This window comes from Lingula anatina, chromosome 9, assembly GCF_051362555.1.
Source record: "Lingula anatina isolate TDL-2025a chromosome 9, LinAna3.0, whole genome shotgun sequence".
In the NCBI taxonomy this organism is placed as follows: Eukaryota; Metazoa; Brachiopoda; class Lingulata; order Lingulida; family Lingulidae; genus Lingula; species Lingula anatina.
In genome coordinates, this window is record NC_141775.1 from 20021195 (window position 1) to 20037739 (window position 16545).

General features: G+C 39.1%; 1 long non-coding RNA gene across 1 annotated transcript; it reads left to right on the forward strand.

Moving 5' to 3' along the window:
* Positions 1-2049: 2049 nt before the first annotated feature.
* On the forward strand, positions 2050-3824 carry LOC106165397 (uncharacterized). The gene is made up of 3 exons (XR_001238694.2): positions 2050-2237; positions 2464-2714; positions 2874-3824. It is a non-coding gene; the product is annotated as an uncharacterized LOC106165397 (long non-coding RNA).
* Positions 3825-16545: the final 12721 nt, after the last annotated feature.

A 16545-nucleotide genomic window follows, 5' to 3' on the forward strand; every position in this document is an offset into this window, starting at 1 on the left:
TCAGTCTTTTAAGACTCCTGGGTTTTCGCATCAACTGGAAAAAAGTCTGTGACCCAACGACTCGCCTAACGTTTCTAGGCATCGTCATAGATACTGTTGAAGGTGTACTCTCTTTAGAGGAACAAAAAGTTCGCGACTTACTCCGCTTGATCCAAACATTTCAAAGCCGCGTGCGCGCCAGCAGACGTCAGCTTGAATCCCTGGCCGGGAAGTTAGTCTGGGCATCGAACGTCATCCCATGGGGTAGAACACACGTGCGAAATATATTTAACTCCATAGCTTCACTGAAAAGAGCCAGTCATAAGTGCAAGCTAAACCCATTACGTAAAGACCTCCTTTGGTGGAGCAAGTGGCTCATCACGGGAAACAATACAAAACTAATATGGGACGCGCGACCGATTCAACAGGTGTATACCGACTCCAGCATCACAGCAGGTGGAGCGTTCTACTGCGAAGATTGGTTTTACACTAACTGGATACAGGACGCTCCTCACCAGTTAGGGGGTGAACACATTAATGTTAAGGAATTAGCATCCATCGTCCTGGCTGCGTACAGGTGGTCCCCGCTATGGAAGGCACAACGCGTCATTGTTTACACTGATAGTGAAGTGGCAATGAACATTTTAAACAAAGGGGCTTCGCCCAACACCGCCTGCAACAACCTTCTTAAGGAATTATCTCTTCTGGCGCTGAAATATGACTTTTCAATTTATGCGATCCATATAGCCGGGGAAAAAAATAAAATGGCCGATTCCGTGTCACGAATGCATGAGCCAGAACATTGCTCTCTTTTTCTCGAATTAGTCCATCACTGGTATTTAAGCTTACACAGACAGCCACCAGTGTATTTTCTGCAAGACCATATGACAAATTCCTCTTTTTCTTTTCTTTATCCCAGGCTCCGATAGACTGAGACAACAACTAGATAATGAAGTTAACTTCTGGAGAGCTCAACTTTTCTCGGCCTCTACTAAATCAACTTATAGATCACATCTAAGAGCTTATATCAAGTTCTGTGAGGAAATTAACTGTAAACCGATTCCTATATCCCCCACCAACATCTGCAGATACGCCGCTTACCGGGCACGATCGTGCGCTTTCTCATCTCTTGTCCGGATCATCCACACGGATTTCGGACTTCCTAACCCTCTGTGTTCGTGGGAACTGAAGACGACCCTGGGTGGTATTAAGAGACACAAAGGGGATCCGGGCTCCCAGAAAGCACCCATCCTACCACCACAGCTTTTAAGCCTACACTCATTCCTCAACCTGAACGATTTAGAACAAGCACAGACGTGGGCAGCTTGTCTGATCGCTTTCTTTGGAATGCTCAGAGTTAGCAATATTACGGCCCGGTCTCAGACAGATACCGGCCTATCTATATGTCGCCGCGACTTGACATTTACAAAACGAGGATGCACCCTAAGAGTAACCAAATCGAAAAACAACCAGTACGGCCAGAGAACCCATATCGTTACACTCCCCTTTCGTCACGGCAGCCCTTTATGCCCCACAACAGCGCTGACAAATTTTCTGAAGATGTCCATGGACGTCCCGGAATCTGCGCCGCTCCTTGCCACTTCTTACAACGGAGAGACCACTCACCTCACATCGGCAGGCTTTCGTCAAAAACTTGCGCGGTCACTTCGAGGGATCGGACTTTCCACCGCGACGTACAATACTCACAGTCTCCGCAGGGGAGGAGCTACGTGGCTTCTTTCTTTCGGTACTCCTTAAGCGATGGTGAAAGCCATGGGAGACTGGTCTAGTGACGCGGTATTCCAATACATCAAACCCTCGGCGGATATGAAATACGATGTAATGGTGGGAGCGCTGAAGAAAGTTTGAACTTGTAGTTAAATTATGAAAAAACTTTAAGTAGTGGACTGGAAATTAAAAACCTGTGACTGCCCCCAAAGACGAAGCCCACTGTTATATGTCTGGATGGCAGTTTTTTAAGTGCAATTACGTCTATTTTCATTTTCACTCACCTACTCATACTCTGGGTTAGGAATTTTGAACAGCTGCAATGGGGAATACCCGCTTTAAGGGTCTGCCGCTAGACGGCGTGGGGGTGAAAGCAGTCCTTCTTAAATCTCGCAGAATCTCGCTCACGGCTTTACACCAGAGTTTAACATGGAGCGTGTGCACGCGTCGCTGACAGTGAACCAACTCAAACGCAATTTACTTGAATGTGGTGCCATAACATCTGGATGAAAATGTGAATTGACTGAAAGGTATGTGTTTTCTTTTCATTTAGTGCTTGAAAAACAAGAATGCTAACTATTTTCCTTGAAAAAAATCGAACATTAGTCGAGGTGTGTGTGTCAAATCTGACATGTTATGTACATGTAGACTACTGTAGGTACGAGTAGGCCTACGCTCATATTTTGTTTTAGTAGCACGAAAGACGAAGATTTTTTATACTTAGTAAATGTACTTATTTTTTTTTTTCTTTATAAGGTTACCCAAAGAAGGCCCATATATTGGGGGCAAAGCCTGAAACTGTCGATTTCAGGACCCCAGGACAGCCAACTTCAAGAGCAGGATAAAATGATTACTTCAGGAATCTTACCCGTCACTTCACATCAGCGGCAAAGATTGATGTAGCCACCAGTTATGCCTACCCTAAAGCCGACTTACAGGCGGCTGTGATGGACAACAACTATTGCCAAGTGCCATGAAAACAATAATGCATGGATAGAGGGAATGATGTAAGTGAAAACAGAGGTCTAATATTAAGAATCAGGCCCAAATATGAGAAAGAATTATCAAACTAGGTGATGTGTGACATCATAGAAATATAAAATTGTATCTTAACTATTTAATGCTGTAACCATCTACCATGCTTTAATGGGATATGACTATTTCAGGTTGAGGAACAAACAGCGAAGGACACTGAGCATAGCAAGTTACAACAAGGAAAGAGCGCAATCTGACACAAGGAGAGACAATGGCGGATCACTGCTTCCAGATTTGGAGAGATAATGTCAGCTACAGAGAAGAAGTATATGAACAAACTGTATGAATAATTGTTGTGTCCAAAACCATTGCAGACACATGACAGTTGGACCCGGACCCGATTTCCCCTTTTTGGAATGTGTATCTCGTGCACGAATCTGGGCCTAAAGAAAACCCGCGAATACTATACTAAGTTAGAAGGCCAAATGTTCATTACAAATCGCCCATTCTGCTATTTTGCTGTGTTTACATTCAAAGATCTGTTTGTGGGGTTGATTCATTCTGACGCTGGATATTTTTCTACATGTATTTTGCCCAGGATAACTTTTTTTAATGAAAAACACTATAGAAAGTATGTGTCAACCAGTTTATAGAAAGTACCCCTGTATGAGATGGTTTTAGCTGCAATCATAATTTTGAAGTGCAATTTTAAAAAATGTTTTCACTAAAATGAAATAATTTGGTGGTGCTATATTCTTTACAAAAAGTACTTATGTGTTTATGCTGTTTTTAATAATATTTAACTGTAATGAAAAAAAACCCATGATGTTATTTTGTAAAGTATTTTAGCGGGATGAAATAAATTGCTAGTTGTATTTACAGCAAATAATTTGGTTTTTCTGCTTTTTAAAGAATTTTCAAAGTGATGACATAATGTGGTGGTTCTATTCAAGTAAAATAATTCATAAGTACTATTTTGTAAAAAGGAACAAAAAACTTAATTTGTAAAATGTTTGCTTTCTTTAATTTTTATTTCTTAAACTGTTACAAAAAGTTTTCCATACCTACAGTAATCCATTGGCTGAGAAATTGCAGCTATATATTCAGGAAAGTTATAGCACAAATAAATTATCTAAGTATTATGTGGTTTCATGGTTTTTACTATGGACTGAATAATTATTTTGTTTAAATAAAATATTTGGTTTTGCTGCTTTTTAATGAATTTTCAGAGCGATGAAATAATATGGTGTTTCTACTCAAGTAAAACAATTCAGAAGTGCTATTTTGTAAAAAAAGAACAAAAACTGTTCATTTATAAAATGTTTTCTTTCTTTAAATTTTATTTCTTAAACTGTTACAAAAAGATTTCCAAACATGCATTATTCCATTGGCTGAGAAATTGCATCTATACATGAACAAATAAATTATCTAACTATACCTAGTTTTATGATTCTTACGAGGTACTGAATAATGATTTTAAATAAAAATAATTATTTAATGAACATTACCGGTCATGCTCAATACATCAATAAAAAAGGATATTACTTAATAACACAACCTTATGCGGGTAGTAGGCTACCGGGACTTATATATATTTACTGACAACTCTTCTGAAATTACGGACATAAGAAAACGCACTTTGATAAATCATACTTCCTAGGGGCACTTTCTTGCTATGGAGCTCTCTTTCCAAAACTTTATAAGTTTTGCCAAGATCAATTAACCTTTTTACGTGTATTCTTTTTGAGGCAACTCGTCTATCTTTAGGGGCCTAATTACTGTTCCTGGGTCAAGTTGTAACTGACCCTTTAACATGGAAGGTGTGTTGACATGGGCAACCCTTCACTTCAAACGAAGCCCTGAATCCTCAAGAAAATTATGCCCACCTTGCCGACTTTGACATTCAGGTACACAACAATACTGAGGCATGTTTATTAAGGCCAGTACCACAGTCCAACGTATACAATATCCAACATGGCGACCTAGGAAGGACTGAATTCACACTAGCGACACCTGGCGCCAAGCGGGCTGGTATTCCCCATTAGTAATATTGCTACCTGTATCTAAGGGTTGCAACTCATTAACATACGGGTTGATGTACTTTGTTGAAGTAGTTAACGTTTACTGTAGTTATGTAATTTTATGTAAACTTTTATGTAGTTTTAATAAACTTTTAAGCCCGATAGTGGTTCTGGTTTTAAGTACCCTTTCCCTTTGGGAATGGTATTTAAAACCACCACTAGAGGGATGCCTAGGCTGCGGGCTCCGGATTGGTCAGCCAGCTCATGTGGCGCATTCAAAATAATTGGCAGTTAGAGCCTGGCAGCCGTTAAAGCTGGACAGCGTGTAAGGGCGCTCGAGCCCATTTTGCTTCAATTAAAATCGGCTTAAAGCAATAATAACTCTTCCTTTGAGATTCAAAATTCCGCAAAAAATACATTGAAAACAACGCCTGGAAATATATTCTATTGCATTTTCCCACTAAAACGGCTGTTATTGTAGTAAAACTAAAATCTGTGCTTGTCACTTGGGCTTTCGATGCCTTTCTTCGCGGTCGACAAGTGCATCCTTTGCTAATGACGTAATGGTGTCACGCGGATTCTCGCGTTCATTCGGGACCAAAATAACATGGCGGGAAACCCTCAGACGTAAGTTGCGAGTTTTTTTACAGTGCGTCGGATAACGAAAAGCCCAGAATTGCACACATTGTAGATATAAATGCATTTTGAGCAAAAAAGACTAATATATCTTATGAATCTTATAATATTGATATAGTGTTGTTGTTGTCTGCTTTTCCCGCGGTTTTAAGTAGGTCACTAGAAACTATCGCTCGATACGAGAGGGCTCCGTCAGTTTAAATCTCTTAAGAGATTTTAACAAAAAACCGTACGTTTAGGAAAAAAAAACCTGGATTAACTTTGAATGCAGGAATGGGGTCGTTGACCATTGGTAAGTACGGGAAAATTGCCGTTTTTTCCAGGAAAATCGTATTTTTGGCCAAAACGAAGAGTTATTATGACTTTAAGCATAAGCGTCGAAGATTTTCCCACCCTCCCGTCCCTCATATGGGCGGAAGGCGCCTCTTACATTAGCATTACACATTTTGCGTACATGATGTTCACTTAGTTTTTTTAACATTTGCGCTTAGTAAATGGGAATTTTGAACAGCTGCAATTAGTAATATTGCTATTTGTATCTAAGGGTTGCAACTCATTAACATACGGGTTGATGTACTCTGTTGAAGTAGTTAACGTTTACTGTAGTTATGTAATTTTATGTAAACTTTTATGTAGTTTTAATAAACTTTTAAGCCCGATAGTGGTTCTGGTTTTAAATATATATATATATATATATATATATATATATATATATATATATATATATATATATATATATATATATATATATATATATATATATATAGAGAGAGAGAGAGAGAGAGAGAGAGAGAGAGAGAGAGAGAGAGAGAGTATCCGGGGCAACGTTTGAAATGGCAGACTACTCCCAACTAAAATCGCCAATTTGTGAACCGCTTTGGCTCTCATCTTTCTCTATAACGTCACAGGTCAAAATAAATGTACTTGTAATCTCAACAATTTTAGTAAAAGCTCAGTAATATCAGTGCAAAACAAAATGAAAGTATAGGAAGTCATCTAACTAGGAACGTTCTTGGAAATAAAAGTGAATCAGTAGCTTTCCCGCCTTAACACCACGTCATACATACAGTGGTGGATTTAGGGGGTTCTGAAGAGAAGATCACACTTATTTTCCGTTCTTGAAATTAGAATTTTGTCTAGCTAATTCATAGTTCTAAACCATGCCAAAAAGGCGCTGTTTACCTTCTAAAATATTCTAAGGGGGCCAAGATTCGACTTCTTATCCGAGGCCTGTCATTCCTAAACGGGAGGGTTGACTTCGCGTCCGTGTGGACCCCCCCTCCAAAAAACATTGCATCTACCACTGAGGGTAGCAATTACGGTAAAAAATAAGAAGGAAATGGCAAAAACAAGAATCAACCACGTCTGGTCTTTGTGTGGGTACTATCCTGAATACTTTGTATGTCAATGTCGCCATGAAACGAAACTTGCCATGAAACAAAGCTTGTTCCTAAATGAACCGAGGTACCGATCATTTAAACAACGTGCATTGTGTATAATATTTTTTACAAGTCTACTTTCTCAGTTAACGTTTACATGGGTACCACCTGACCCCGCTGAGAAAATGGATCTTCTCCTGACCACCCTGGATGCATACCTGTCTATCCATAATACTTTCATTATATTTCGACATTCCTAAACGGGAGGGTTGACTTCGCGTCGGTGTGGCCTCTCCCCCCCCCCCCCCCCCCCTTCAAAAAATCCTGGATCTACCCCTGAGGGTAGTAATTACAGTAAACATTAAGAAGGAAATGCCAAAAATAAAAACTGACCACGTTTGGTGTTTGTGGGGGTATTATCCTGAACACTTTGTGTATTAATGTTACCATGAAACCAAGCTTGTTCCTAAATGAACCGAGATACCAATAATTTAAACCACGTGCATAGTTTATAATATTATTTTACAAGTCTACTTTCTCAGTTATCGTTTAAATGGGCGCCACCTGACCCAGCTGATAAAGTGGCTCTTCTCCTGAACATCCTGGATGCGTGTCTGCCTATCCATAATACTTTCATTATATTTCGACATTTGGCAAGATTTGGTAGCTGAGTGAACATCAAAACAATAGATTCCAATTTTTTTTTTTAATTTTAAAAAGGAATTTTATGAAGTGAGATAATTGAGACCTCACAAAGACATCTCAGGAGTGTTACAAAAATGTCCCAGTATCAAAGAAAGATTGGCTAACAAAGTGTGGGGAGGGGGGCACCTCTATCTGAGATGTACGATAAGCGACACGACGGAAATATCAGAGTGCAAAAGATCAACTTGTTTAAATTGAAATTAAAAAAAAAAGAATTTTCTATATTATTTTGTGTAGCCAACATATTTCATTTTCGTAATTGTGAAAACAGTGTTAAAACACATTTTGCTAAAGACAGGAAAGTACCTGCCATGAAAAGTGTTACAGTTACGAAAGCTGTATGAGATAATATGTCCACACACATCGTTCCTACTGGCAGCCCTTAAATATTGTGATCCAAGGAGAATGGCTTAATCATAGCTTACGTTAATTGATATGATATGATAACCGATTACAGCACTGATTAACTCACACTCTAGTTGTCCAGATGCATTGTCAGGCCTACCCAACTACCAGACTCGGCACCTAAGGAGCGGACCACGCTACCCGTTTTCAAGGTGTGTGTCAGATCGCATTTCGGAGTATCATACACCAGAACAAATTTTGTAGCACGACTGCGGGCTCATCCACGCTCGGCTGAACAACCTTAAACTGTACTCTTACTTTAGAGTACTCTATTTTATTGTCTCTATGGGGATATATGGGGACTTTACGACATTCGGTTTGAATGTTTTAACCAATTTGATAGGGCTTTTTTGCATTGTATTAGATTAATGTGGCAGTCTAAGGTGCATCTAGGTGGCTTTCAAATTTATGCACCCGGTTTTAAAATCATATAGCGATTTTATGACAATCGTTTACTATCCAATCAAGGTGACAGCCGAGCATGCCAGGGCTCATCCTGTCGGTGTTCTGGCTGATACTCCGAAATGCGATCTGACACACACCTTGAAAACGGGTAGTGTTGTCCGATATACCGGTTAATTCAGGATCCTTAGGTGCCGAGTCTGGTAGTTGGGTAGGCCTGATTGTACTTTGGACTCATCACCTGACAAGCACAATGTGGGATCATGAACAGCGGACACGTCAGCGTCGTCCATGCAGCGGCACAGTAATTAAATCTCGGCTCCATTCGACTGGACGCGTGGGGAGGCGTGCGAAAGGCGGAGAGACCATTACAGGGTTTAGTGGTCTTCCTTTCAGGTAGGGTCCGTCATATTTGATATTTGGATCAGTTGGTAATCGGATATTCTATTCTGAATGTCCCGCCCCATAGTGGGGTTATAAACAGTGGACACGTTTTATCAGATCTGTGTCAAGGAGAACAGGAAACCATGCTTACCATGTAAACATTATAGTTTAGTGGGGTTATAAACAGTGGACACGTTTTATCAGATCTGTGTTAAGGAGGGGAGGAAACCATGCTTACCATGTAAACATTATAGTTTAGTGGGGTTATAAACAGTGGACACGTTTTATCAGATCTGTGTCAAGGAGAACAGGAAACCATGCTTACAAGCGAAACATGCGCTTCAAGAAAAACAGACAGATTTGGTCACGACTGATTTTCATTTCAAGGTCAAGATCAATGTTCTCATTGGTACAGTACTTATAAGTACCCCTATATACCAACTCTCTCATAACGCCAATCAAACGCACTTGTATTACACTGATTGGTACTAAGGACAAAAGGGGGCGCCTCTAAATTTACTGATAAAACGAGTGGCTGTATTCCATAATTTTCGAAAAAATAAACTTATTTCATGTTTCTCGTAGTAATAAGGACAGATGAATGAGACCATAAAAGGTTTACGCGGTCTTCCTTTCATGAAGGTCAGTCATATTTAGGTGTCGGCCTTGCTAGACCTCGGCTCTTCTTGATGTGAATGCTCTCTAATATATCCACACATGGAATGCACACATCTCAAGTTAATACACTGCTAGATCAAGTTATCACTGACACTGTTATTCTTTGTTTGACTAAACTATCATCTCATAGGGAGTTTTTTCTCCGACAATTGGCGGATTTCAGTCTTTTTGGCGTTGTAAGCACTGACAGCAACTTTCATGGATAATCTTTTGATATGTACCATCTGTCTGGGAGATTATGAGGACCCCCGTGTGCTGCAAAGCTACCATACTTTATGTTATGGTTGTATATGTGACCATACCAAGAGAACAATGACCCCAGAAGGGCCTTTTTTTGTGTCCTGATTGCAGAGAAAAGATCCAGTGTCCACCTCAGTTTGCTTCAGTTTTTTTTTCTTTATCATTGATGTGACAAAATAATACCTGGTAAATTCTGTCAATTTTCATGATGCAGTCTTGTTCAGGGATAAAACTTACGCCCCAAACCGATTGCTACCTTAGATCTACCTCAAAATAGGAAGGTATTGAATTGACGATAAAACTTTTGAGATGCCTATGCTTTTACATTGCAACGAGAAATATAACGCCGATATTTTATATTTTCGAGGGCATTTTATTGTTTTTAAACAGCAAAGATAGACCCATAATTGAATAATTAGATGTAGGAAATATCTCATTATCAATATCTAGATAATAACAAAGGCTTACAATACCCTTAAGATTAATCAGTATATTTATCCCTAATAACCAGCACGCAGCTCTTCAGGCCGAGTCCTATAGTGACGTCATCCCTTATTTAGCAAGCGGTGACCCCGCCTGATGCAAGGCCTGCTCTATTAAAAAAAAAATCTCTGAACTTCTTTTTGTGAATTAGGTATGACTTCCCTTGTTTTGTTTTGTTTTTCAGATAAGTCTTCCAAATATATTTATACACTATAGCTAATAAGTCCCCGGTCACTTTAATAGCACACGCTGTCTACATCAGACGCACTAATGCGCACGTCCCCGACAGTGTTAATGATAGGGGGATTACGATGGACAGCGCATGTTGCTCACAGCAGTAGGCACTGCCGCCGAAGTTAAACCGGTAATTAAGTCTTTAACTTGACTAAACATGTTTTGCTTTGTAACTTGCGTCCTTCAGTCTTGCTGTTGCGGAAGCGCCGGCGGGACATATCTCCACCTTGCCGATATTTATCCCGACTCTCGACTTTAAAAGTATTATTTGTTTTGATTTTATCAAAGTCTTATTATATCAGAAAACCTGAATATTTTCATACGTTAAGAGAATTATAGAAACTGTAGAAAAAGCTACTCGTACATCAGGGATAAAAAACAACACCTTGCAGCACTATTACCTATTATTCATCACCAGAAGTTACTGTTTCACTTTTTTCTCCCAAATTACAAAGTCTGATGACAACTGAAAGCCTTTAGCCATACCTCAGGGCAGTGGGAGATAGTCTGGATTTGATTAAATGTAATAAAAGTATATTTTGAAGAATTTTCCTAGCCTTCGGCAATTTCCGCAAAGCTTCGGCATGCGCGGCAATACAGAGCTGTCGATATCTGTATGCGTGAACAATAGAATTGGTGGAACAACGGTTAACGTCGTTGAGTCGTCTGCAACCTACCCGTCGGGAGATCGTGTCCCTATTGGTACTTTTGAAGATTTTGAAATTGTCATTATTATAAATATCTATTAATATATAAAACAGTCGTGGCTAATTGTTTTTGCAACGGAAAGCACAGTAGGAAGGTTTGTTGTTATTGTTAAAGTTATTATTACTGGGGACATAAATTAGTATGCTAATCTCTTATCATGCTAATCTCGTATAATGATTGATACGATGGGTATCAAATAGTTTTCCATTGATATAAACAACAAAAGATCGGCCTTCCAAATATCTTTGCTGAATGTTTATAACGTAGGTACTATTATGCGCAAAAATATTGATACATGACGCAAACGACATTTACTAATTTTGGTAATATCAATTTTAATTAAAATCAAATTTAATTGAAATTAAAATTAAAATTTGTCTAAACGTGCATATTACCATTCACCTTGTTTAAAGGGTTCGCAACACTTTACATTCTAATACATTTTGCCAATTTTCATGTTTGCTAGTTTATTTTGATTTGAGAGAAAGCGAGAGAAGACCCTCTACTAGGGCCGCAAATTAATTATGAGTATTTTTCTTCAGTGCAAGAGACTGTGTAATGAAAAATCAATCTGTAACTCTGGTATAGGGTGGCCTTGTGTGTGTAATAATATACAAGTAGGGGCAGGGGTACAGTTTTATAGTACAAATAGTAATTTTATACATCTTATTGATCTCATCGTCGGGTCATTGTTTACAATAGCGCTTTGTCGCTGTGCGTACCTTTTTGCATTTGAGTTAGACTCAGTCAGTAACAGCTGGTGATTTTGTCTTTTTTGCGTTTCATTGACAATATTTTGGCCACCTAAGTAGGGAAATGTGGCTCTTTGTTTTGAAATGACATTTCCATTGTTCCTTTGAACATGCAAAAGTCAACACACTTACGTCAACATACTTACTTTGTAATACCAACCCAGGGGAAGAAACAAAAGCCTCATAAGGTGTCGTCATTCACACTGTAAAAGGTGTTAATATCATGCTTCTATTGTTTGCCCATGAATCATTATGACAAATTTGTAGGGTTGCCAGATCACTGGCGCTTCATTCAATTCTCTATATCTACCCTGCAGCCTGGGATGAGTGATACTTGACTGACCTTTGTTTACATCTGGAGATTTTCTTTATAATTCGATCAGTGTGCATAAATTATGATATTTTCCATCAGGAAAAATACGTGATAATGTTACGATTCCTATTTTACGGATACATAATTACAAAAATTAATTCCTGATTTAATACCCCCTATTTCAGCGCCTATTCCTGGCTGCGTTAATTATGGGGGGTTGGAAAGTAATCCGTTAGAACGCAGGAGTGATGATTGCTACTCTTACCAATGGTGCATCACCGATCAACTAATCTCAGCCACCTGAAGCAGAATCACCAACAAAAGACAAATTGGACTACATCTGCCTTCTTGTTGAGACATCTTATGTAAAAAAGGCGATAACGATCAAAACATACGTGCTTCGCGGTTTATTAAATGTTCATCGTATTTTTTCGTTCGTTATTCTTATGAGTTAAGCAGCTTCACCTCCGTGACACCCTTTTTATTTATTTAAACCATTGTTAGATAAACCATGGGTTTCACTCCAGATTTCACGATCGAGCAGCTGATCATGAGGAGAGTGTAGCATGCTATAGTAAACTACCCCAAATATATATACAACACCTCCAGGGTTTCACGATCGAGCAAATGATCATGAGGAGAGAGTGTAGCAGAGAACTTCATTAATGGTCGTCATAATTGGTGGTTGCCTTGGGAAAATGAGTTACATGATTACATAATACAGATACATAATAACATAAGATTAATACTAAAATTTTCCCTGATACAAAAACCCCTATTTGAGCGCTTATTCCTGACTGCGTTAATTACGGGTGATTAGAAAGTAATCTATGAGGACGCAGGAGCGATGATCGCTACTCTTACCAACGGTAAATCACCGATTTACTTGACTCCGCTACTTCGAGCAAAATCACACACCACCAAAAGACAAATTAGACCACGTTCGTCCTCTTATTAAAACAAAGAATGTAAAAATGTGATGTCGGTCAAAGAAGAGGCCTAGACTACGTGCTTCATGGTTTATTAGATAGGCCTATTCATTGGATTTTTTTATTTCATTATTATAGCTTCACCTCGCGAGACCCTTTTTTATGTATTTAAAACACAGCACCCCACTGGTTTCGCGATCATGAAGAAAGGGAGTGTAGCAAAGAACCTCATTAATGGTCGTAATAATAGGTGGTTGCATTGTAGGCCTAACCTTGTTCATTTTAGTCGACAGACTAAGCTAGAAGAAAGAAAAGATCATTATCGCCTCTCTTTACTTAGGAACAATAAGGATGGCTGGTGGCAGCATTTATAAGTTCTTTTATTTAGAAACTTTCCGATCCTTTGTCTGGGACTGCGTCCAAGAAACGGCGATAACGACAGAGACGTCCTCGAACATTTTGGACTCAGTGCAAATAAAAAAAAAAATCCGTTAAGAAGTAGCCTTTAAATGTCCTGGCAAATAATTTTGCGATGGCTCAGAGAGTTCTAGAATGAATGACAAGCAACGACATTAGGGTTAATAATAGACTAAAAACTATCAGAGTGTAGGCCTGTCTTACTTCATTTCTAAGGCCATCTTGTGATACGAGTCATGCTACACTACAAAAGAGGGGGTAGCAGTGGATGATATAATACAGGGATACCATCGATAGTATATCAATAGAAAATCGCAATCCTCAAATGTTTTTTAATTCATTAAATATAAACGGTCTTTTCTCGTACAATGGGTCTGGTATAGTTGTATTGGCCTATCAGTTGGAAACACGTGGTTCGTCTACAATTGCAAATGGCGGAGGTGCCGTGGTAGTTATTGTCGTAAAATTAGCTGGATACGGTGCACGTGAGAAAAATATTCATTAAATTTAGTTTTCGAGCGTCAGCTTAATCTGGTAAAATGCGAGACGAAAAAAAATGATAGATAGAGCCTTATGACCCACTGTAGAATGATGCCGAATAATACATCAACGACGTAGTTTATCGGCAGATAAACGTGTTTCCATTCTCGGCTGACTGAGGAAAGGTTTGAGAGAGCATTTAAAGAAGAGGCGGTCGAACCAATAGTGAGTAGGAAGTGTGCTGCAATCAAGACGAACAATACCGATCATAAGTGGACAGCTAATAACCCCTAATTAACCCCGGGTTACGCGCTGCTGTGTTGACTCCTTGCTGGGAAGGGGTAGCGGCCTCCTACTGCTGTGCGTAATCAAACATTGTCTTCTAACATGCGGCTACACGACGGTTGCATTGTATTAATAAAGTAATACCTATTCATAAGGAAGGGGGCGGATGGTAATCTTACGAGAATTAAATCAGTTATCGATCATACGCGTACCAATAGTCGTGTTTTTTTTTAGCTATACGGTAGTTTTGATCATTTCCCTTCATATAATAAACAAGGAAAGGTGCTCCTATGGGGGGGGGGGGGGGGAGGAGGTCACAAGTTCAACGTTCACCATTTGTATGGATAGTGCCCTTGATGGCCTGGATTGCACCGACTTTGTGAACATTTAAAATAATGAGAGAACATTTAACTTGCACGCCTTTCTAAAACGCCAATGTATTTTAGAGTCATGTGCCTGTCTACGTAAGTTTATAACCCTAAGCTACGCAAACTAAGTTTCAAGTATAACAACAGTTACATCATTTCCATCAATTGTTAATGTTGCAGAGGGACTGCAGTGCTACAGAAAGGAAACTTGTCTTGAATAATTCGTCATTGTGTAACTCAAGTTTAACAAGGTCGTTTCAAAGACAACTTTTCTATAGAGTATATTCAATGGACACTAAATTTAGTTTTATTTAACTGACTCTGTCACCTGTACGTAAAGATATGCAGGCTATGATATCATTCTCTGTTTACCTGCAGACGCCATATCAAGAAAGTTAACCTCTATAACCAAGATATACTGATAAGGGCATGGAAATTAATTGACATCAGAGCTGGGTGCTGAGATATTACTGTTTGAACAGATTAAATCTGTCTACTCTTGTGGACGCAGGCTGGCACTGTGACAGTCACTGTATGTTTAAGAGCGAGATAGGACACTGTCACCCGAGCAATATATACCAGCTCACCTTGAGCATCAGAGATGTTTTGGCATTTATCTTGAGAGGGGGGCTGTCTATCATGTCACATACATACTAGACTAGTAAACTGAGCGAAAAAAATGGCCTAACCCAGGACTAATTGCAAAAAAAATAAAATTGTAATAATGTTTTTTTAGAAAGCTAAATATCCAAATTTCAACATATTAAAAAACTAGAAAAATTTTAATAGTGGAAAATGTTTTTTTAGGCAGTTTTTCAAGATGGCCGCCAATATATTAAGTCTCTATAGGCAAAGGGAATCGCGCCTCGTTTTTGTCAGGTGCAATATGGCGAGATGGTGTAGCCTTGTAACACCAGAGGAAAACTCTCACCATACATGCTTGCTCCGTCAAATGCGTCCGTCCCGGTAGCCATGAAAACCTTATTTAATCCCTGGTGCCGCGTCTGATACATGTACATGTACTTCGAAGCGCATACTGATACACACCTTGAAAAGGATAGCGCGATCTGTTTATCGGTGAATTCTGGATCATTTGGTGCCGCGTCTGGTAGTTAGGTAGGCCTGACAAAGTAATCGGATGGCATTGTTTGTATCTGTGTTGAGAAAGTACACGTCACTCGTGTTAAAACGAGTTTTGATAGGTAACGTTGCAGGATTGATTTCAGTGATTTGGCACTTGTCTGGTCAACTGAATAATCCAGCGATTATTTTAGAAAACTCACCTTGCAAAATGTCATCTAAGAATATATCTGGTAGTAAGAAGGTGCTCAGCTGCACAACAAACAATGAGTCTATTGCAAAAAAATGCATGTATTCATTTCTTTGTGTGTATGTAGAAGTTCCGTCAATTTTTATTAATTTTTTATCATTTTATTTTATTTTCTTGTAGATTAATTTTGTCTAAAACTACATATATCGACTTTTTTGTGTTTCCTGCTACATGTCATTGGTCCCCTAGTTTCTATCATTTGGCGTTGTCTCTGGGCAGGAATGCCGAACAAAATGACAGAATGCTGACAATCCTATCGCGCCATTACCAAGAAACGATTTTTTGCATCTCAAAGTACTCAAAGATACTAGACAATGAGCAAGGGTTCCATATGATCGTTTAACTGATAACAGTTAAAACTCTGTTTTGACCAATATGCTCTGTTAACCTGCCTGTGGACATTTTTGTCATTTTAACAGCTTTCCAGACTGCCGAGATAAGTGAATTTCTCTCCATCTAAAAGATATATTCCCATCATACTAACTGGATCGATCTAACTTTGCAGGAGTTCTTGCTAATATGACTTCGGTATAATCATCTCAACTGTCTATATAGTGGCAAGTCCCGTTGGGTAACAAGCAGCTTAATTAGGCGTGTCAGCATTTAAGTCTTCGGTATATAATCATCTCAATGGTCTATATTGTGGCAAGTCCCGTTGGGTAACTAGCAGCTTAATTAGGCGTGTCAACATTTAAGTCTTCGGTATAATCAGCT